This window comes from Macrobrachium nipponense, chromosome 24 (genome assembly GCF_015104395.2).
Source record: "Macrobrachium nipponense isolate FS-2020 chromosome 24, ASM1510439v2, whole genome shotgun sequence".
Taxonomy (NCBI): Eukaryota; Metazoa; Arthropoda; class Malacostraca; order Decapoda; family Palaemonidae; genus Macrobrachium; species Macrobrachium nipponense.
This window is the reverse complement of record NC_061091.1, coordinates 3,315,040-3,339,039: the sequence shown is the minus strand read 5'-3', so window position 1 is coordinate 3,339,039 and position 24,000 is coordinate 3,315,040. Positions and strand designations below refer to the sequence as shown.

At 44.7% G+C, this 24,000-nt stretch overlaps 2 protein-coding genes across 4 annotated transcripts in view; one reads left to right on the top strand and one right to left on the bottom strand.

The window, feature by feature from the left end:
• Positions 1–1,706, bottom strand: part of LOC135203677 (inaD-like protein) — a 92,146-nt gene extending 90,440 nt beyond the window's left edge. For 2 of the 3 annotated variants that reach the window (XM_064233573.1, XM_064233590.1), the window contains exon 1: positions 1,305–1,706. The gene's annotated coding sequence lies outside the window, so the exon portion shown is untranslated. The remainder of the gene's footprint in view (positions 1–1,304) is intronic. The other variant, XM_064233582.1, reaches the window with a different exon arrangement.
• Positions 1–24,000, top strand: part of LOC135205711 (centrosomal protein of 152 kDa-like) — a 97,633-nt gene that overhangs the window by 26,053 nt on the left and 47,580 nt on the right. The gene's annotated exons all lie outside the window — the stretch shown is intronic.

The following is a 24,000-nucleotide window of genomic DNA, read 5'->3' as shown; positions in this document are numbered from 1 at the left end:
GTCAATAAAAGTGATGAAAACGAAGAGTGTTAGAATACGTGGACGGGGACATGGCTATTTCTGCTAAAAGTAAGGTTGAGATGAGGGTGTGTCACGTCACGGCAACTTGTTGAGTATCTTTACTGACGGAGAAGTCAGGAAAAGGACATTTGTGGGATAGAGAAAGAAAAAAATGAGTCGTGAATGGGGTGCGACATGGTGCTTTTGTACAGAGGATACAGCACTGATTAATCATTAGCGAAGAAACCCTGAAGATACGAGTTTGAAAGTACTTGCGAGAGGAGGAAGTTATAAGCATATGGAAGTGGTTTATGTGTCTGAGTTTCTGGGAGTAAATATAACGGGTAATGGGAGGAGGTAAGACATCATAGGTGAAATAAGCAAAGTGGCAAGATGTATGCACGTGATTAGGAGGAGACTTCCCATGGAAACCGAAGTGGGAATGCATGATGGGATTGTTGAACCAACCTTCCTTTACGGAAGTGAAGTGTGGAAGTTGAATGTAAGTAAAAGGGAAAAGAATGAATTTGTGGACAGAAACTGTGAAAAAGAAGTGGAAGGTTAAGAAATGGGGCGATGGTAGAAAAAATAGGCGAAAGAAGGCATCAAAGTGGTTTCAGTTCGTTTAATCTTGTGGACAAAATGGACGACGATATTCTTTGTTATCATTCAATAGATACTTAATAAAGGGCTTCACTGAAACACTTGGGGAAGTTTTTAAGCCATATAATATGAGAATATGATCAAAATAGAAATGATATAAATGCTACATGATATTCCCTATGCTCCAATAAACATGAATACTTGCATTTACGTATTCCTAACACAACATGTATGCTAATGTGTTTTAGAAATACAGGTACATATTAACGATAATAATAATCATACGTAAAGTAAATATTTATAGTGATAATCCCTCAACATGCTATAAAAAGGAGAGATCGAAGTGGGCGTAGGCTGTTTATTGATAACCCTTCTGCGGAGGTGTGTCAGGCGGTCACAGGTGGTTCAATCCAGATTCGGCATTTAAAGTATGAATGTGGCAGTGACCGTTGTATTGTTTTTCCCTTGAGCCACCCACTGAAGCGCGAAGCGGTTTCATGTCAATATATATATATATATATATATATATATATATATATGTATATATATGTATGTATGTATATATATATATTATATATATATATATATATATTGCCTGTGTATAGATAGGTATTCTAATTTATGTAAGTATGCGTGTTTATTTGTGCACACAAAGTGAAGTCTTACCATTGTGCAAGATCACAAAATTGTAATCGACTTACCTTACCAGTTTAAAAGTGGAATGGACGTTGTGAATAAGCAGAGATGACCGACAATTAGTCCATTGTTCTCCGTTATTTCATTCTGTTGTCACTACAACGCTTTAATTGGTTTGTCAGGGTTATCTTTTGAATGGATTAATCACGCTATTGTTTCAATGATACGCACAAAATAAAATCGAAAAATCATCGTGGGAAAAAAAATAATACCAAAGTTTTCCCTCGATGAATCCCTCAAATCAAGCAGACGGTGTTCGGGAAATATTTAATTTCAACAGATTGTAAAATTTTCAAAATCATAGCACAGTCTTTAGGGATCTTTTCCACCCAAGCGGCCGAAGGGTATCGCAGAGCGAAAGGTTGACGGTCAGCCTTCGACGACGGCTCGACCCAGACTGAATGGAACCTTCCTACCTACCTTTCTTTATTGTCGTGAAACGACGAGAATGTGGAGCGAGCGTACTGTGCGTGCGTCCGTTGTTCATCTTTTATTTATTGGTACGTTATATTTATGAGATATATATATATATATATATATATATATATATATATATATATATATATATATATCTATCTTACGCATTAAATTTCATTCAAATTCTTAGGAAAATTTTATAGCTAGACTGACTTTGGTTTGTCAAATATGACGAGGTAGGTCCGTAGAGTTTATCTCGCTATACAGACAGTCCGAAAGTACTACATAGGTACCTCATTGTTTGAGATTAACCTGGCCTTATGCCAGCACGGGCTCTTGCTCATAGAGCAGCCCATAGTAGGTACCTCTGGGCTTTGGCTTGACAGCCTATACTTTATAAACTCAAAATCAATTAATGAATAATGAAAAAAATTACATCAAATATAAATATATTAATTTAGGGTGCTCAAAAAAATTTTCAACATATCTTAAAGCGAGATCAGTTTCACTGCCCGATAAATTGTTGATCTGCCCTGTAATTAAAAAAAAATTAATAAATAAAAGACTTAGGATCTTATAGTATATAATAGTTAGGTTAAATAGCGCATTCTGTGGACGTGGATGTGTGGCTGTTAGAAATTAACTTCTCTCTCTCTCTCTCTCAGGTAAGAGTTTTTCGAGACATTATTATTATTATTGGTTTTGTTGTTGTTGTTGTTGGTGTTTTCAACTCGTTGGTTGTTGCAAGGGGTTAACCAGAGCACCATAAATTAAAAATATTTTATTTTGATGTAATTTGTTTTAAATTCATGAGTATAGACTATAATAACTAAACGCTTAATAAGTGGCCCCATCTAAATTGTCCAGAATTCCGATAAAAAGTGTTTTTGCTTTTTTTTCGTGTCTATTATTATTGTATTTTAGCTTTTATGCAATATTCTATTTCCTTGCGAGTTGCTGGTGTTTGGGAGGCATAATTCCGTCCTTTTTGGATATAGGTAAGTTTGTTTTCGCAAAAAGCGATGTTTTCCGCTTCTTGTCCTGAAAAATCACTTGTCAATATGACCTACGTATATTTAGATAACAATGATACTAATTACGATAATAGTACGTTAAATGAATTTACTGCAATATCTTAATTCAGCGATGACTTCCGGCGCCAGTGTGTCTAGTGCACTGTAATATTGTCTCTAGTTTTTCATGCGCTCTGTATACCATTTCCTCAGACTGCCACCCCCCCTCCCCCCGCTCCATGAAACTGGCTTTGTGCCATGCCTTATGGTATCCCCTGCTACCAGGCTTTGGAATTCTCAAGCTGCTTCCGTTTTGCCATCATTTAATTTTTTTCCTCATATGTGTCGCCGTTCATCGCGCTTCTGCTGTGGGCATTGAGGTGCCCGACTCCTCGGCTTCTGTTATAAAAGGAAGTGGGCGGTTAGGCCCGAGAGTCACTGGCGTGAGTGTTGAGTGGCTGAGTTCTAACTGTGGCCTCTTCTTCTTTGTCGAAGGTATATATATATAGACGACTGGCTCTGTTCTGCCCAGCGGCGGCTGGCTTCATTTTCCAGAGTGTGGAATTTTTCACCCCAGCCACTATTTTCTGGATTAATGCGAGTCTTACGTTACTGGATTCGTGATGGGGTCTTCGCGATAAAAAAAAAAAAAAAAAAAAAAAAAAACGCCCACACACGGCACCTAGCCTCCAAACTTTAAGTTTTATAGTAGGCGATATTTTCCACCCTTATCAGTATTGAAGACGTGCATGTTGAACGCTACATAGATGGAAAACCATATTATTAATTTTCTTCAAAATAATACAAGATAGTTATCTGATAACGGGGTCAAATGACACCTTTCATATGTGAATGCAAATGCCCTTAACGACAGAGTTTGAAACAGAATATCTCTGTATAACTAAAAAGGAGAAAGAAGAGCGTAGAATACCTCTGAAGAGCTTCGTTCAAGGTTATGAAATCACTAGAAAATTAATATTTCAACGAGCTCATACTCCAAGGGACTTCTCCGGAGGCCATGTTATACTCGCAATTGGCTTGCGAGAGTTCTTTTCGTAATTCCAAAGTGGCTAAGGACAATTATTTTCACAGTTAAAACTTTCTGTCCTCTAACAGCATACAACATTGGCGGAAACGGCTTCGAAAAAAGTCGCCATATTAGAAGTTATATCCTCCTGATGTAGTATTACCCGAGTGCTATTTTACGTGTTCTTTTAGTATTTTTTGAGGCGTATTTTCACGACGGGCTGCTCTGTGAGCAAGAGCCCGTGCTGGAATAAGGCCAGCTTAATCTCCAACAACAGAACAGCGTATTTTCAGTTATGGTATATAGAAATTTTAACATGAAACAGACACAACACACGCACACACAACCTTAGTGTTGTTGTTGTATAGACTAAGCTCCCTCACTCCAAGATCATCCTGTGAGACGAACCCTGACTTTCTAAAGGTGAATATTTGACGCCTGAAGGGGCTCCTGTCTTCCCAGACCATGTTCTCATTAACCCTGCACCCCGGGAAACAACTGCGCCGCCAAAACACATCTATATTGCATGAGTGAACTCCCACTCGGTTCGCTTCTCCCTCCTCACTGTGACCCATGTCTCATCCACTAAGGTCTTTGATCGTATTGCACTTTTTATAAGGTTGTTTTCTTCCATAATTGTCAGTTATATATATATATATATATATATATATATATATATATATATATATATATATATATATATATATATATATAGAGAGAGAGAGAGAGAGAGAGAGAGAGAGAGAGAGAGAGAGAGAGAGAGAGAGAGAGAGAGAGAGATTCTAACTTTCTGTAACCTTTGGAATTAACAATTTCGAAGGATAAGGTATGTTATTTTCTTGAGAAGGTTGTTAGAAGCATAATTCAGTTGATTTTTAGCAAAGTTTTACGAATAATTGATAGGTTAAGTCGACAAAATACTTGACTGTAAATGATTTCAAAATTTTAATCATCAATAGATTCTGACCTATTTAACTTTTGATTTTATTTTATTACTCAAAATTTATATCGATCGTTGCATCACGTATAGTTAATTTTCTCATACGACTCCTCCGAGTGTAGCAAATTTGTCGAATCTCGTTTAAAATTCTTGATGTTAATGTTGATTTTTTTTTTTTTAGTTTGTCAACTCAATACAGGAAATCCTTTTTAGAATTTATGATTAAAATGTTATTGTTTCTTGCTTTCTTTTCTCTCTTTCTTTCTTTCTCTTTCTTCTTTTATATCTTTTTATTTTCTTTTCATTGTTTATTTCTCTTTTTCCCTCTTTCTTTCTTTTCCCTTTCTTTCTTTATTTCTTTCTTTCTTTTTTCTCATTATTTATCTTTTCCTTTCTCATTGTTTAGTTATCTTTTTCTTTCTTTATTCTCTTCATGCTTGTTTTCTCTCTTTCTGTCGTTCTTTCATTATTTCTTTCCCCCTTTCCTTCATTCTCACCTTCTTTCTTTCAAAATCTCTCTCCTCTCTCTCTCTCTCTCGCTCTCTCCTCTCTCTCTCTATATATATATATATATATATATATATATATATATATAATATATATATATATATATATATATATATGTTTACTTCAATTGTAACTCTTATTTTTTCATTCATATAAAAGTAAAATAAGTTCTGCTTGGCATAAAAAAAAACATTCAACTATAAAATGCTCTTCACTAAAATGAATGGCTTCCCTTAATTACTAGTAAGCTTTTTTTTTTTCCAAACTCCCGCTAACTTATTGAGGTAGATGCAGCGGTCGACAATTTTGAATGGAACGCAAACAGCGGCCATAAAGCCTTATAAAGAATGCTCGACCGTTTTCACGAATTACCTTAAGCCGTATTGATATGGGTGCTTTCGGGATTAGCAGACTTGTCTGCCAACCGTACGACTTTGATTAACAATCGTGGGTACCAGCCGTACGATTAATCTGATGCAAATGGATGCGTCTGGCTTGTTGCTGTATTGATTGTACCGCGATAAATGTTAATTTTAGTGTTCATGCGTATTTTCATTGTATACGGAGCACTGTTGACAGTTTATATCGTGGCTCCTGCTTGTTATGGCGAATTTTCTACTCAGCGTTGCCAACAGGGAGTCATCAATTTTAAACTGTGGAGGTCTACAAGAGCAATGTTATTGTTTTTACAACCCCACCATTAGTCATGCTCTTCTCATTGTTTTTCACGTCAGGGACGAGGCTGAAAACCTCGAACTCAGCCTCCCCTTGCATCTAGAAAGCTGTGGAACTCCCTTCTTTCCCCTCTGTTTCACGAGGCATTTATCCAGCTTTTAAAGGCGAATGCTGTGGTCATCTAAGGTTAGGAGTGAATGACCTCTTGTCATGATGCCCCAATTTTCTGATTGGTCCGTCGTCAATGTATCTTTCCAGTGCTTTGGTCCTGCAATTACCAAACATACCAAATCGCAGCGCTGTAGCCTCAGCAGTTTTTATTTATTCAAGGTTAAATTTCACCATGATCGTGCTTCTGGCACCGCTGTAGATGCCAATAACACAGGTCACCACAGGGCCGTGGCTGACAGTTTTATGGGCAGCAGCTGAGAGTCTGACAGTTTCACACAGCATTATACGCTGTACAGAAAACTCGGTCGCCGGTGCATTTTTTTACATGTTTATGCCTCACTATCATTATCTTTATTGTCATAGTCGTTATCTCTGTCACTTCTTCTATTCAGACCTGGACTGCAGACCTGGACTGGATGAGAACATCCAGTTGTCATTCCAGTCCGGATTCCCTGTGAAAAGACAGAGATCGGTGGAATAAAGGCCAATCACCTCGTCAGTGACAGATAGCCTAGGTAAGGTCTATATAGATCAGGAAATGGGCAAATAAAGCATTGCATACACAAAGAAATTTAGTGGAAACGGCGTGAGACAAATTGGCTGATTGATAGAGACACAGGTAAATGACTTCGTAGGTATATATAGCCTTACGCAGATAGACGTATGGATAAAAAAAAGGGTGGGAAATGAGTTAGTAAAATAAAAGTACAGGCAGAAATGTTGTTATTTAAGAGAATAGACATGAGACTAGTCACAGATGTGGGTCGTAGCAAGCACTAATAGTCCTAGCCATAGATGTTAGACCTAGCAAGCACTAATTGTCCTGAAATAAAAACAAAAGATACAGACGCTCTGGCTGGTAGGGAACACAGACACAAAAAAGATCGATGAATGTGGACATGGGTGAGCAGGTAATATACAAGGACACAGGCCAGCAAACAGAACTAACAAAACAAATAGAACTAAACAGCGCCTCAGCAGCGTGGTTGGTATGGTATTAGCGTTCCACCTCGATGATCGCGGGTTCGATTCTCGGCCATTCCATTGAGGAGTGAGAGATGTGTATTTTCTGGTGATAAAAGGTCACTCTCGACGTGGTTCGGAAGTCACGTGAAGCCGTTGGTCCCGTTGCTGAATAACACTGGTTCCATGCAACGTAAAAGCACCATACAAACAAACAAATAGAACTAACAAACAGATTGACTGATTCATAAATACATGAGTAAAAAAAAAAAGAAAAAAAAACAACACCATACACAGACAGATTACTGAATCTGTAGGACGCAGTAATGCTTCCCAGTCAGACGACGGAGATTTACTGAGAAAACAAGAAGCACAGGAACCACTTGTTGTTATTGTTGTTTACTTTAACAAAATGTCTTCGCTAATCCACACTGAAATCGAGGGAAAACGACGAAGCCCTAGGCAGTGCCCTGCGCGCTCTCAGCAGCATCCTTCTTTTCTGTTTACGCTGTTGTTTGCACGGTATATATCACCTCCGCCCCCGCCCCCCGCCCGTGCATTATAACCTAGTTATATCCAGATTGGATCCCGGATTTGGCCTAAAAGCCTCTTAACAAGCTCTGATGTTCCTTGTTCAGAGGAAGCGCTTGCAAGCAGATGCGATTTGAGACTTTCATTGCTTCCCCGCTGCTCGCAATTGCATTGTTCATTATTGCTGTTCGATGTCGGGTTTAGACACTTTTTCTTTCTTTTTATTCATCTGGTTTAATAAACATTTTTCAAATGATTTTGTTACGTTTAAGGCTCATATTTTGACAGCCAGTATATGGAAAAAGTTATTGATAACTTTTGAAATAAGTGTTATTTTATCATATGCATATGTGTGTGTGTGTGTGTGTGTACAAATGCATATATGCGTTTGCGTATATATATTTGCGTGGATTTTTATAACGTCACTGTGATTCATATACCTGCATTAAGCTACAAATGTCCCTTAATATCCAATTCACTCTACCTCAGAATTAATATATATTCATATATCATAAACGAAGGGGAATTTTTTAGTTGATAATGATTTCGTCCTCTCGTGGATTCGAACCAGCGGACAGAGGAGAAATCAAGACTTCAGTGACGTTGGCCGAGTCGGTAACACCTCTGAAGTCCTGATTTCTCCTCTGTGCGCTGGTTCGAATCCACGAGAGGACGAAATTATTATAGACTAAAAAATTCGCCTTCGGTTAACATATACTGAATATAATGAATATATATTAAATCCGATGTAGAAGGGTTTTCTCCAGAATATACCAACCATCTTGTTTTGAGCAAGTGTTTAGGGATTCATTTTCCAGCCCCATGTCCTCCGCCATCTTGGTCATAATTCACTACAGTTGGCAGACTGGCAGGTCCACAATTCAGCGTATGTCGACAATAACTCATTTCATTTATCTATTTATTTATTTATTTATTCCCCAGGAAATGCACTAAAGTATTCTACCTCCACCAGCACCATTTATGTCAATACCCATTATCATCCATGTCTTCATGTAAAGTCAAGTATAGCCTAGTTTAACCAGACCACTGAGCTGATTAACGGCTCTCCTAGGGCTGGCCCGAAGGATTAGATTTTTATCTACTTGGCTAGCAGGACCATTTAGCAACGGGACCTACAGCTTATCGTGGGATCCGAACCACATTATGTCGAGAAATGAATTTCTAAGAATCACCAGAAACAAACTCATCTGGTTCTGTATTGGCTGCAGCGGTGACATCTTCACGTACAAATCTAGGTGTGGAATGCCTCTCCCTAAGCCATATTTCCTGGTAGAGTTGAATAGAAATCTTTCGGCCTAATAAATGGCCTGGCTTTTACTTCCAGATATCAGTTTTCACCTTTGTGGTGAGAGTATTTGATTATTCGCTGTCTCTGCCCCTTGGAGCCTCATCAGAGACGGCGAGCTGAGCAGTATATGCAGGTACTCCGTGGTAGGCTATCACTCTTTTACCTAACAATGACTTGATTTAGCTATAACTCTTCGGCCTCACACACTTTATATAAACACACACACACACAAACATTATATATATATATATATATATATATATATATATATATATATATACATATATATATATATATATATATATATATATATATATATATATATATATATATACATACACACACACAAGATTCAGGACGGATGTACATTCATATGGCTCTACCCAAATGACCACTAAACTTATCAACCAAGCTTCTAACGAGCAGAAAATTAATCATATAAACCTTTTCAGTCTGTGCACTGTAATAAAAAAAATCCCTTTTTATTCATTGCAAATAGATTGACAGTCGTGGATGGTGTTTGTACGCGTAGATAGATCAGATTTTGAAAGAACTCTGACTGGAGTCTGAGGTGCCCAGTCGACCAGTGGCCCCATTCTTTGGGCGCAGTGGTGCCACAGTGCTACGAACCATGCCATAAAGAAGGGGTTCCCAAATCAGGGGTCGCGACCTTAAGTGGGGTCGGAATGCTCATTATGTCGGGTACCACACAGGTCGTGGGGTTAGTGGGGTTTCTGAGGTACCCCCAGGGAATCGGTATACAAAACATCAAAGCAGGGGGTACGAGGTATCGTTAAATTCAACGTTTGGTCGAGTAACAGTTGCTAGTAGTCCCATTGAGAGAAAAAATAGATTAAATGATAAATAATAATTGTTTTAAATATATATATATATATATATATATATATATATATATATAATAGATACATATATAATTTATATAATTTTATTAGGGGTCGCACTGACCAACAGGTGCAAGTGCCGAATAGGGTCGTACTAAGAAAAGCCTGGGAACCCCTGCCATAGAGACTTCCATTCTAGGTATAGTGTTATCATTGTTATCAGCAACCTTGTCTCCCTCCAGTAGGTAACCACCGAATGTCATCTTCCTACTTGGACACCTACCCAATTGTCAATGCGGGCTCCAATAAGTCGTTGGTTTAGGCAAACTGCATTTTAGTGACGTGATGCTGTATAACTCTACTCGGTTTTTTTTCCATCTGTCCACCCGCCTGTGGTGTTTGCGTATGGTAACACTTCGTCCCGGGCTTTAGATAGTTACATTCAGCTTACATTCAACAATTATAACGATGCATATCCTATTTCGAATATTAACGGTGTAATTCGCATACAGTAAATTATTGAAACACTTTTCAGTTGCAAATGTACACCCAGATATCCTTTTATTTACCTGAAACTTGCACATAGCGTAACTATATAAAGCTCGGGACGCAGTGTTACCATACGCAAACACCACAGGCGGGTGGACAGATGAGAAAAAAAAAATCAAGAGTATAGGCATTGAATGTTGCATAGAAATAAGTGAGGTCAAAACAAAAAGAGATGACTCGGTAATTTTACTGTTATGGTTGTTAGATGCTGTCTGCTGTTCCACATTAAACGCCTTCTGTTTCTTTGAAGCTCCGCTGTAATTCTGTTGGCGTACGTAGCACTTTAGCTATTTGGAAAAATGAATTCAACACGATTTAGTTGAACGCCATATGTCCCTAAGTGGGCCAGAGTATTCTTTGGATGTCATCATGTGGCTCCATGGTGGATGGTCGTTTCACTACAAATACTAGTAGCGAAGGTATATATATGATGGGAATAAGATCGAGAAAGTAAGACATGATAGAAGGATACGTAAGGAAACAACAACATTGAGTTTGATAGACGAACAGGTGTTTCTCAAATGTAAAAATTACGATCAATGCATCTGTTACTTCAAACAAAATCCAATCGCTCACACCAAATTTGAATGGGTCAGATATGAAGTAACCTTTAGTGAAAATGTCATGGTTAGGAAAATATACGTTTGAAATAATACGATAATCATATTAGTTTCTTTTTTAGATAATGAAAATTTGTTCTTTTGTTTTAAACGTAATCCTGATAACATCAGACAAACCACTGAAAAGTAATCACCAAAATGGAGGTAGTTACTTGCCAAATATAATGATCTACATTTTTTCTTGTTTTATAGTATATGCAAGTAGTTAAAATAGGAAAAATTTGAGTAACATTAAATTTTACAATTATTGTTATTTGGCTATTGCCTCACGATTTGGTTGCAATGTAACTACTCATGCAGACATTCTCTTTTACATATTTACGTATACATATTTGAGCAAGTGAATACGCAGTATTTTGTTGCCCCAGGGCAAAAGGAAGGAATAATATTGTGACATGCTGAACTGTGCCAACAGCAACTGCGATCGTACCCATGGGTACGTAGTGTCTTAATACTAGCAATGGGACGTTGCACAGAACTTTTTCAGGGCAGGTGCTCAAGTGAAAAAAAAGGGCAAAAATATAGAAATGAATGAGGCTAAATATATACCGCTCAATACTCTTTCAAATTTATTTAAACTAACCCTTAATAATTCAAGAAAGAGATAAACATGACTGACATCATAGGTACCAGTGGCTAATGTTTTATATGAACATAAAAATCTACAGTACTGACTACCAGTAGAAACTAGGAAATTTAACAGAAGAAAAATTATATATATTACTTTTACATAAATGACTGCAAGAAATCAATAAGTAATGATCCATACACTTGGCTAATAACCAGACCTTATCATTTTATATTTTATAAGAGAACCCTTCTGTGTCCCATTTCTTTGAATATGCTGATAACTTCACTGTTGTTGATTGTGATATCCTTTTCAACTGCTAGCAACAAAGATCAGATACCTCTCCTCACTGTACGGCTGCGTAGCTTTGTCTTCACCAGCTTGAGTTTGGAGAAGGTCTTTTCCACGGTTGCAGTTGTGACGGGTAGAGTGGCATAAATTGTTAAGAGTTCCAGCATAAGTGGCAATATCTCCCTGGACATTGTTTTCTTCATCAGGTTTGAGCCATTGTAGCTGCAGTGTTCTGTGGCAGGCAAAGGAAAATGAGGAAATAGAGGATCTTTAATTCCAACCGTAGCTTGTCTACTTCTTCTAACTCATAAAACTGGCATCATTTTTGCAATGACTTGAATGCCTCTTTATTCACAGGTTCTTTCCAGTTATCTTGGACTGTCATACAATGAAAGGCACTTTGGATACCCCATGTGGTGTTGGCTCCACCTTTAAATCTTCTTTGTAGCTCTTGTGATATTGTATCTAAAAACACATAAAGGATTGATATTGCTGGTCCTCAGTAGCAGATGTAGGACTGTACTTGTATCTTTCTGGCATTTTTCTTCTTCTGCCTTGTCCAGGAATCCCAGAGGGGAGGTCGATGGCCATGGATTCAGCTCTCTCTTTAACATTTGTAAAATCTCCTGAAACTTCTCATCATTTCTTAATTCTCTCAAACTTTGTAGCACTCCATCCACAATTCTGTAGGAGGCAGCCAAATCAAAGTCTTTCTGTTGTAGGGCATTAGAGGCATAGGCAGTTTTTTGAAAAACTGGGGTGGCAATCTCAAGACAAACAAGAAATTCATAGTTAATACTTTGCAGCAATATTGAGGCATCCCCTACTGATGCATCAGGAGTATGTTTTTGCACTATCTCTTCTAAAAATTGCTTCAGAGCTGGGATGACCTTCCTCATGGTTCTAAGAGCTGACTCTTTGCAAGCCCATCTTGTGTCTGATAGCTTCTTAAGTTCAAGTGGGCGGTATTCTGGATACATTGCTTTATTATTATTATTATTATTATTATTATTATTTTATTATTATTATTATTATTATTCTTATTATTATTATTATTATTATTATTATTATTATTATTATTATTATTATTATTATTATTATTATATAAAAATAATAATAATAATTATTATTATTATTATTATTATTATTATTATTGACACAGATAGGCGGCGGGCCTATAATACATCCCTCTCAAAAGGGCACTTTTAATACAGTAGCAAAAGGGGGCAGGTGCTTTGGGCACCCCCAGCACCCCCCCTCTGCACGTCCCTGTACAGTCTTAGTACCCGTCATGGGAGAGAATTTGTTGTTGCTACATCAGGTGGCATTATGCCAGCACAGGTTCTTACTCCTTTAAGCATCCCATAAGATCTTGAGAGACAAGAAGACATAGAGAGATTCGTGCAGCCTATAGTAATATTCTCGTCACTATGAATCATCACTCTTTGGCAAATATTTTTTTTAATCTATTTAATAGCCGGTAAATGAATAGCAGAAAGCTCCAGCTGATGCATACCACTTCATCTCGTCAGTTCATCTTAATACGACGGACTTGAAGTTCGAATAACGGTACCAAAGAACCTTGGGTAGAGAGAGAGAGAGAGAGAGAGGAGTGGAGAGAGGAGAGATGAGGAGAGCGAGAGAGAGCGAGAGATAGAAAGGAGAAGAGAGAGAGAGAGAGAGAGCCCTAATTGAATTTATATCTATAAATTTAGAACTGATATCAGCATTCGACAGTCAATGTATAATATAGTCGATGAAATAATACAAAAAAATATATATATATACGAAATAGGGGAACACGGCCAAAGATGAATCAATGAAAGCATTACCAGTTCCACCGTACAGAATATCCAGGAGTAAAACTATACAGTCGTTGAAATACTTTTAAGATAAAAAAATAATAGCGAGTGTAGCGTTATATTATGCTAAATTGATGTAATCATGAAGAATCTTGCATAGTTTCAATTCGTTACGGCAATTTTAAAACAAAGAGACATTATTGAATAACAGTTGAGGTAACGCATTGCGTAAGGTGGACTCGTCCCCATCTCGGCAGACTTGATCTTTGTGGCAGCCGGACGAGAAGAGGAAACGTTATCATGGCCTTGGACGATATTGCAATTATTAACGACGACCCCGAGGAGGAGGTGAGAAAGTGTACTAAAAGCTGATGGTAATGTCCATTGATGTGGTAGGCAGAGAAATGGAACGGTTTTAAGCCAAAGGTGTGAAGTAGCCAGCGAAATTAGGTCAGCGGATTTTCGGACCTGTCGGCTGATTTCGTCATTGGTGTTGGGGTCCATGACTCTGTGGGACGACTCAGCTGATTTCGTTCATTTCGTTCCGCAGCGACTTCATTTTCCTTATATTTCCATGTTAATTGCTGTTGTTTGTATAATCTCCCCTTATATTGACATGAGTAGTTTGAGGAACCCCATTATACTCTTACAGGTACATTAATTAGGCCCTATGGCCAGGTACGCGGAGGACGAGACTTCGTAGTAACATTGTTTCCTGCCATCTTAACCCACCTTACCTTTCTTATTACTTTAGGTCGTATTGATAAGCAATTTCTTATTCATGGCGTCGCATCTACTCCCGAAATAGCCCATCTGGGTAAATTTTTACTCTATACCTACTACATTATAATTCGAGCGCCTTGGTTAGCCAGGTAGCTCCTCCTTCGGAGGAGGAGAAAATACTATAAACCTAACCAGACTTACCTTAACCAAATGTAACCTTGGGCGCCAAGTTCTGACCTGGTCAAGTGGCTTCGCCTCCTCTGGACAACCCCCCCCCCCCATCACCACCACCCCAAGTATGCCATGATCCCTCTCTCTCTCTGCGTTCAGCCTATGTTCGTTCTGGGTTAAGTATACTGAGAGACTAGAGCATATTAGGCTATTAAAATACCCATATTGAGTTGTGGTATGAAAGTAAATTAGGGTAGATTACCGAATGGCCAGCCTCTACCATAGCGCAACCACTTTCCCGAAAATCAAAAATTAGGGTAAACAACCGAGTGGACTAGCTGCGGCCACCATAACCGTGTTCGGACCCACCTTCAGAAAAAGTACTTTAACACGTCCTGACACCGGAGATGGGCGCCAGTCACGAGTCTCATGCCTCAAGGTGTTGATCCCACGACCTATGACTCTTGGTATTTCTACAGAAGCAATCCGCGGTGGCCTAGACTATAGCAATTGATGTTTGTTCCGACACGGCATACAAACCTTCGGTCCTTTTACAATAGGAAGGTACTAGCGGCAGCTGGATAGGTCGTAAGCTTTCGAACAAGGGGTTCGGTAGTTAACTGCTTGTCCGACAGGCGCGCGCGCGCGACTGGGAGGTAAACAAACCACTTTTGCTTTCGGCCTCACAGCGAGTGGACGTGTGTGTTCGACGCTCTCTGCCCGCTTCTCGTCGTTTGCTTTCCTGAGTATATGGTTGTGTTTGTGTATGATAGAATCATTGTAAGTACAATCATTTCTCTCTTTCTAATTAATTGTGATCTATTGGTCAATGATGGAATCTCCTCGCCTCGCTACCCCACGGAGACTATGCCCGGGTACCGAAGGGCGTAAATGCGGAAAGTTCCGCTCATTCCCGGAGATTGACCCTCATATTTTGTGCGCTCATTGTCGGGGGCGCGAATGCACCCGAGCCGAGCCATGTGAAGTTTGTAATAATTGGTCGGAGGCGCAGTGGACTTTGTATGCAGGAAGAAGCGAAGGCCTGCAAAGGAGTCGTCGGAAAGCTCTCCCGCGACTCCTTTGGTTACGGACACTTCGTCTTCTTTCCTGCCACCCGCTCAGCTTCCACGTTTGGCGCCTTCCCCTTCGGGGGGGGGTTTCTAGGTCCTTCTCCTCACCTGACTTGTCGAGTGTGGAGGAGGGCGCTAGATACCCTGACGTCGAGTTGTACTCTGGGTCCTCTATCCGTTCGTCTTCGCGCGAGCGGGTAGAGGATCCTCCTAATCACCCGACTTTTGCTTCCTCAGGTGCGGTTGCCGCGAAGGACGACCTCGGACAGGTGTGGGCATCGTTGGGGCTGCAGGGCGTGCCGAGTGTCCAGGGGCCTGCTCTACCATCTCGCTGGCTCCGTGGCGGTCACCCATGCGACGGTTACGACCACCACCACGACCCTTACAACACCTGGCTACGCTTCACCTCCTCACCTGGTTGTACACCCCGCACGCGGTCTCTGTAACACCTACTACATCGGTGCAGGGGCCAGTCGCCGTACCTCGGGGGAGTGTGATGCCGCCACCTGGGTTTGGGCCGTGCTGCCGCGACCGGACTTCGTGTGCCCGAAGAGCTCGCCCTGGACCTCCCACCAGTACCAAGGATTGCTGTGCCGCTGGTCCCGTCCATCTGGACCGCCTGCACAGCCTGCCGTACCTGCCGTACCTGCCCAGCCGCCGTTCACGGACGTGACGTTGACCACTGCTGCCGTTCCTGTACCTGCTCCTGCCGTCTCTACTGCCGTTCCTGTGATGCCTGCACCTGCTGACGTTGTTCCTGTTCCTGGCGCCGCTGCTCCCGATGCTGATCTGTTCGGACAGGTGCGTCCGGGCCCTGTTGCTTCGGCAACAGCAGCCCCGGCTCCGCTCTGGATGACAGATCTGACGTCGGTCCTGAGGAGGTTGACGAGGAAGAAGAAGAAGAGGAGGAAGGTGTCGTCGTCGTCTTCATCGTCTTCTTCGTCGTCGTCGTCTGCCGCCTCTTCCCCTTCTTCTTCTAAGGCTCTCCCCCGCCGAAGAAGAAGAAGGTTCGCCTCCCCCCCCCCCCCCCCACCCCCCCTAAGAAGTCTCCTTCGGGAGCTTTCTAAGGGCCCCGTCTCTCCGCTCTGGTGAGACGGGGGGTTCTTCCGCTGGTCACCCTGCTTCTTCGGTGGGCAGGACCCGTCTCTTCTTTCCGCAAGGAAGAAGACTACGGGGACCAGAGGAGTGCCGGCTAACACCGGCACTTCCTCACCTGCTGTTAGTGGTTCGGCCACGGCAGCAGGGTCCGTCTCGGCCTCTCGTTCGCGAGAGGTACCGAGTGTACGGTCGCCTAACAGCGGCCGTGCAGCCAAGAACCAGACCTCTGAGTCCGCTCAGCGTCAGGTTCACGGCACGGAGCGGAAGACTGGTGACAGCCAGCTCACTCACGCGACTCTCACCAGACCAGCTCTCGCTCTCTTCGCGGCGAGCAGCTGGCTACCCGGCGTCGGACCGTGACGGTCCATAGACCGGCCACGGGCTGAGGCTGGGAAGAGGTCCCCCCGTTCGCCGGCACAGCCACGGCTGGTACCAGCGAACTGACGCACTGGGGGGGGGGGGGGGGGGGGGGTGAGGATACGCACCGTGGTCTCACCGTGACAGTGGAGCTCGCCGTCGCCTGACCGTCACTCTCACAGAGAGCGATCCGGGTACGGCGACCAGCACCAGCTCCTCTGACACACGAGACCGGGGCCGCTGTTCTCGGTCCAGCCGTTCTCCACAGCGAGACGGCTCGACTAGGTCTGCAGCTCGATCGCCACCGCGGGTTGGCGATCGCCTGCAGTCTTCAAAGTCCACTGGTTCTGCCAGCGAGCGAGGAGGGAGCGTCAGGTCTGCCTCTCCCATACCTCAACCTCCTCGGGTTACACCGGGAGGGGCGAGGTATTGAGGAGTGATCGTGAGGGGTGCGCCCCTCAGGATCCCACCACGTCGTCGTACGTACCAGGCACGGTTCTCGGACCAGCCAGGTCATACGCACAAGTGGTTGGAGGAGACCGAGAGGGGTCTGTCGCTGTTCCTCCCCTTGAGGGAGGAGGGTCTCGGGAGATGCTCCTGTTTGAGGGACTGGATGGTCCGACCCTTCCCGCAGGACCCCCGCCGGGTCACTCCTGAGATCCAGAGGAACTTTGCCGAGGTTATTGCGCTGATTCGTCAGCACAACGACCTCGCGGAAGGATCGCCGCTCCCACCTTCCGAGCCCACGTCCCGGCTCGAGTCGTTCTGGGGCCCGAAGAGGGAACCCAGAACCGACGGTGGGTTTGCCGCGTTCTGAGCTTGCGGACTCAGTGCTGGACCAGGTTGAATCGCTTGTCTCCGACAAGACGGTTCGCTCAAGTCTGGCAGTCGAGCAAGCTGCTTCCACCTCCTCTGCTGCGACAGCGGCGTTTTTTACGTGCCATCTGAAGACCCGATGCCGCCCAAACAGGTGAACCCGGAGTTAGCCAGGCTGACTCCGGGTGTGTGTCCCCCCCCCTGCAGCAGCTCCTGTCCGAGAACCTATGGTTCTCGCAGCAAGAGGCACTCGGCCTGGAATCTACCGCCATGGCAGCTTCCAGGCCGTCTCCTGGCTAGATCTGTGGTCCCTCACAGTATCTAACGGTCGCCAGCCAACTTCCGGGGTGGGAATTTTCTCCCGAAAGATGACTCGGGCCTTTTAGGAGACTTTTGCCAGTCTGGAGGAAGAGCCATCTCCTTCCTTGCCCACCAGACGGTGAACCTGTGGGCCAACCTGGTTCTCCGAGAAGGGCGCTGTCCTTACTCGGGTTTCCAGGGCGGCCGGGACGTGAAGCGGCGTTGGGACTTCGCAACGGACCTTTACGGAGTTGCCACGTCTCTCTTCCCAGGAGAGATGTGGTGGACGCTGCGGTGGACAGACGGCGCACTGACGACAGTGACTGTCTGGTTTCACCAGGCAGTCTCGAAGGCTTCTGTGCAGCCTCGGACTGCGGCCAAGTCATAAGAGCTCGGCTAGCGCTTTCCTTGGTGGCCTAAGACTCGGTAGCTGCGTCGAAGCCCCGGGGAAAGACTCTGTCTTCTTCGACTTCTACCAAGGGGAGCCGTAACCAGCCCTCCTCCCAGCCCTCCTCCTCCCCGTGGAGGCTCTGGGAAGAAGTCGAAGAAAGGGGGGAAACGCTAGGGAACGGCGTTCCCCCTTACCTGCTGCCTGGAAGTGGGGGGGGTGCCTGGCCAGCCATTGGGCAACTTGGCAGCGCTACGGCGCCGAGACCTGGATTTGTAGATGTCCTTCGGGAGGGATATCTATTACCCCTTCGAAATCTCGGCCACCCCTCACCTTCCAACCCGGTCCAACAGCAGTCGTACGTTCCAGGGTCATCGAAGGACGTAGCATTGAGGACAGGAGATCAAGACCATGCTGAGCAGAGAGCTGTAGAAATCGTCACGGATCAGTCACCGGTGCTTTACAGTCGACTCTTCCTGGTGGAAATGTCTGACGGGAGGCTGCGCCCGGTGATAGATCCTCTCCCCCTCCCTCCCTGGGAACCGGTTTTTTTTTTGTTTCGCCAGAAAACCCCCGTTTGGTTCACACGATGGAGACGGCACGCTCAGTGCTCGACTCCATCAGGGAGAACGATTCATGCTTTCAGTGGACTTGAAGGATGCGTATTTCCAAATACCCATTCTATCAGTCCTCCCAGAAAGTACCTCCGCTTCATCCTCGACGGGACGGTGTACCAGTTCAGGGCACTTTGCTTCGGTCTCTCAACCGCCCCCACACCGGTGTTTCACAGCGAGTGTTCACTCTGGTGTCTGCTTGGGCCCATTACCGCACGGGATACGTCTGATGAGGTATCTCGACGATTGGTTAGTCCTGGCGAGCTCCCGCTCGCAGTTGCTACAGGACAGGGATCGACTGCTCGAGTTCTGTCGCGATCTGGGGATCGTTGTGAACTTCGAAAGTCCGATCTCGAGCCCAAGCAGAGGATGAAGTACCTGGGTATGCTGATCGACACGGTAGCAGGGCGAGTCTTCCCCGCAGACTCGCGGATCAGCAGATTCAGGGAGGCAGCCAACCATTCCTGTCTCGGCAGGAACAGGTAGCTCAGCGATGGCAAGTCGTGATCGGACACCTGTCGTCACTCGAGAAGTTAGTCCCTCACGGGCGTCTTCACCTGCGGTCTCTTCAGTGGAGACTAAACGGAGAAGGTTGGTCAACAGGCGACGGATCCCCCAAGCCTTTTCCAGTGGTCACTGACCCCACCGGAGGTGGAGGCAGGACCTAGCCGGTGGCTTGGACTACAAAAAGGAAAATAAGACAGGAACCTCTTAAAGAGGATTGCCTCTGCGCACTCCCCCCCAGCCGGTACATGCAGCTGTTTCTCAGACGCATCGATCCAGGGATGGGATGGGCGCCCACCACCTGGAGGAGTTGCTGACTTCAGGAGTGTGGGGACGAGAACGACAAGCACCTTCACATCAATGTACTGGAACTCCCAAGGCAGCGTTCCTCGCTCTCCAAGAGTTCCAGGACCGCTTGATGGGAACACTCAGTGGTGTTGATGTGCGACAACACCACGGTGGTGGCCTACGTCAACAAACAGGGGGGCCTAGTGTCCTCTCTCCCGTTGTACAGTTTGACTCGGCAGGTGCACGAGTGGGCCGAGGCACACTCAATAGAGCTGTCGGCACGCTACATTCCACCCAGGGAAGAGGAATGTAGTAGCAGACAGACGCTCAGAAGGCCGTCGGGATCGGGATCAGGTGATAGGGACCGAATGGTCTCCTACACCAGGACGTGGCGGAAAGGCTCTTCGACCTGTGGGGGCGACCAGTCGTGGATCTGTTCGCCACCCGGCACAACAGGAAGCTCCAGGTGTTCTTCCTCGGCCGTGCCGGACCCATGGGCAGCTGCAGAGGACGCTCTTCAACACCCGTGGGACAACCTCTTCGTCTATGCCTTTCCCCCGTTCAGCCTGATTCGCAAGGTGATCAGTCGAGCACTGGTCACGAATCTCAGGATGATCCTGGTGGCTCCCAAATGGCCACAGGCCATTGGTATCCGGACCTGCTGGCTCTTCTCGCAGGAGAACCGAGAGAGATTCCCCCTTGGCACAACCTTCTCGCCCAGCCACACGTCGAGCGGTACCAACCGAGCAGTCCAGTCCCTACGTCTTCACGGCTGGCTGTTATCCACCATCTCTTGCGAACGAGAGGCTTTTGCTCGTAGCGCAGCAACAGAGATGGCTGGAAACGTCCGTCAGTCCTCTGCAGCTGTGTACCAGGGGAAGTGGCCGTCTTCAGTGGTTTGGTGTCGTAGACGGGTCTATCTCCTCTCAGAGCCACTCTTCAGCAGGTAGCGGATTTCCTCTCGTTTTTCTTCGCCGAGGAGAAGCTCCTCTCAGTCCCCACAGTCAAAGGATACAGAGCCGCCTTGGCGCTCGTGCCTGGAAACTGAGGGGATTGGACATCTCGAACTCGTTCGAGATCTCCTTGCTCATGAGGAGCTTTCGAAAGGTCTTGTTTGCCCACCCAGGGAACTCAGGCCCCCTGCGTGGGATGTGACTCTCGTCCTTAGGAGTTTTGACTCGAAGACCCTTCGAGCCACTCCGAGAGTCGTCAGACAGGGATCTGACCCTCAAGACCCTCTTCTTGCTGGCCCTGGCATCGGCGAAGAGAGTAGGGGAACTTCATGGTCTTTCCTATGATGTACGACATTCCAGGGGATGGGGATCTGTGACGCTCGATTTCGTCCCGAACTTCGTTGCGAAGACTCAGAAACCGTCGATCCCTGACGACAGGTTCGAGTCATTCACGATTTCCCTCCCTAATGGACTTCCCCGATAATGATGCGGATGAGATGCTGCTTTGTCCTGTGAGGGCGCTACGGCGCTATCTGAAGAAAACTCGACCACCTCAGGCCTGAGTGTCGACCGGCCTCTTCTTCGTTAGCACCGGGGGTAACCAAGAAAGAGAAGTATCCAAGAACACTCTTTCATTCTGGCTGCGTTGAGGTCTCAGGAGGGCGTATGAGGCTGATGGTAGTGACTACATCCGTACGTCCCCGTCCGAGAGCTCACGAAGTCAGAAGTATTGGCCCCTCGTTGGTCGTTTCGTAAGAACTTCTCCGTGGCGCAGGGTCCTGAAGGCAGGGGTCTGGTCTAACCAGACTACCTTTACCGTCTTCTTTTCTACCTTCGGGATATTGCCCCCACACGGGTCCTTGGATACTTTTCCTTGGGACCCGTGGTGGCTGCTCAACAAGTTGTGTAGCAACCAGACCCTCCGCAGGCTGAAACAGCATCGAGTCCTGGTGTGACCTGTGTGGATGGATGTGTGAATGAGTGAGTGACTGGCTCCCTCTTCCCGTCTTTTCCTCCTCCTCTACCTGTGGGCAGAGGGCCACGGTCCGTCACTTACGCTGGATGAGGACGAGATGCAGGTGAGCTATATGACAGAGCCCCATCCTATCCCTTTCACTAGGGATAGGAGCAGATTATCCACCACTTCCTCCTACAAGGGGGGGAAGTGGATGCCTACAAGAGTCAAACCCATGACTTTAGCCTCTATTTTGTTGCTCCTGTACAGGAACAAGTTCTTACATTGCTGGTACGAAGAGATACGCTTGCCTCTCTCTTAGTACTCGTCCAGAGGTCTGACCATTGATCCTGCGGTGCACACCCCCCGATCAATCGGACAGAGGCTTGGATCCCTCCCTCGCTCTTACGACCAGGGAGGCTTCCAAGGTTGGGCGAACACCAGTCTGTTCACAAAAGACTCAGATTCCACCCACCAAGAAGTGAGTCTTCCTATTGTAAAAGGACCGAAGGTTTGTATGCCGTGTCGGAACAAATGACAATTTGTCCAAAATTGCATTTTTCCTAACTATACAAACCTGAGGTCCTTTTACACATAGCCCCACCCCATGCCACCCCTCACTCTGCAGTTTTTTGCTTGGGCCAAAAAGCAAAAGTGATTTGTTTACCTCCCAGTCCGCGCGCGCGCGCCTGTCGGACAAGCAGTTAACTACCGAAACCCCTTGTTCGAAAAGCTTACGACCTATCCAGCTGCCGCTAGTACCTTCCTATTGTAAAAGGACCTCAGGTTTGTATAGTTAGGAAGAATGCAATTTTGGACAAATTGTCATTTTCCTATGTTATTTTACTTACTGAACGAGAGTTTAAAGTAATATTTATTCGGACGACTGTAATTAACCCCCAGGGGCCAGTACTAAACACTGCGAAATACATTGGATGCCCCACTCCCTAGTGGATGTCGTATCTGCGGTTACGTTTCCTTGCAGTCCATGCGGAACTATTGTCTTTTTAGAAATTTTAAATACCCCTGGCAAAGAAACGTAACCTGGAAAGAATAAAACGACCCCAATCCCCACTAGGGATTTGGGGGGGGCGGGACGTACCCCAGGTGGTCTTTCGCCCATTGGTTTTTAAAGGTACTGGGCCCCCTTTTGGGTTTGTTAATTTAACCAGTCCCGTTCCGATAATGAAATAACATTTTTTAACTTTAAAAATTGCATTGTTACCCAGTAGGTAAAACAAAACTGGCATAGAAAAACCGCAACTGCCATAGTCTGGGCTGCCGCGGATAGGTACCCTAGATCTACCTGACTCTTGACAGGTGCCCATCTCTGGTGTCAGGATTTGTTAAAGTGCTTTTTCTGAAGGTGGGTCCGAACACGGTTAAGGTGGCCGCAGCTAGTCCACTCGGTTGTTTACCCTGTAGCCTTAATTTGAGACTTCAGGAGAAAAGACTCACTTCGAGAGGAAAGGAAGGGTCTCGAGGTGTTGCTTCGACTGACGCTGGCTCTTGACTAATGTCTATCCTGGGTTACAGGAAGTGTTAAAGTACTTTTTCGGGAAGGTGGTCGTGCTGCAGGAGAGGCCTGCCATTTGGTATTATACCCTATATTGAATAAAAGTCGTTCATGTCCCAGACCATCTGAAAATTAATTCTTTGGTCAGTTACCCTATCACTAATGAAGAGGTTACCTACAAAGCCCGTACAGTTCCCTCCTGATTTACCAATATAGGTATCCAGGGCACAAAGAATTTGCATGATGAGATTACTTTTAATATTGAACAAATATGCCTACAGCAACTGCAACTGTGAACAACCACGCTCATGAGCACTATATTTAGTATCAGTTCCATGAGAATGAATATTAGAATATACATAAAGATAGTAATTATATAGAACAGGAAATTTGCATTATCAAATTGTGGTATTAAAATAGAACAATACTCATGAACTTCTGAAACATAAGTGGTTACTTATGGTAAATGACCAAGCAGTGACATAGCGGCCACCTTTTTGGAGCGCGGCCACTTCCCTAAATAGTATGCATTTATTTTTTCACTGTCGGATGCCTCCTGCGTAATTGGTGGGTTATCCACTAAGGATGATAGGCTTCCCATTTGGCGCAATTGGTCCAGTGTTTAATAACCCTGCCATGTTTACTGGATTTCTTGGTGGGTACAAAATGTTTTATTTTTTTTTTTCATCAGACTTGACAAAAGTTTAAGTAACCAAACTAAGG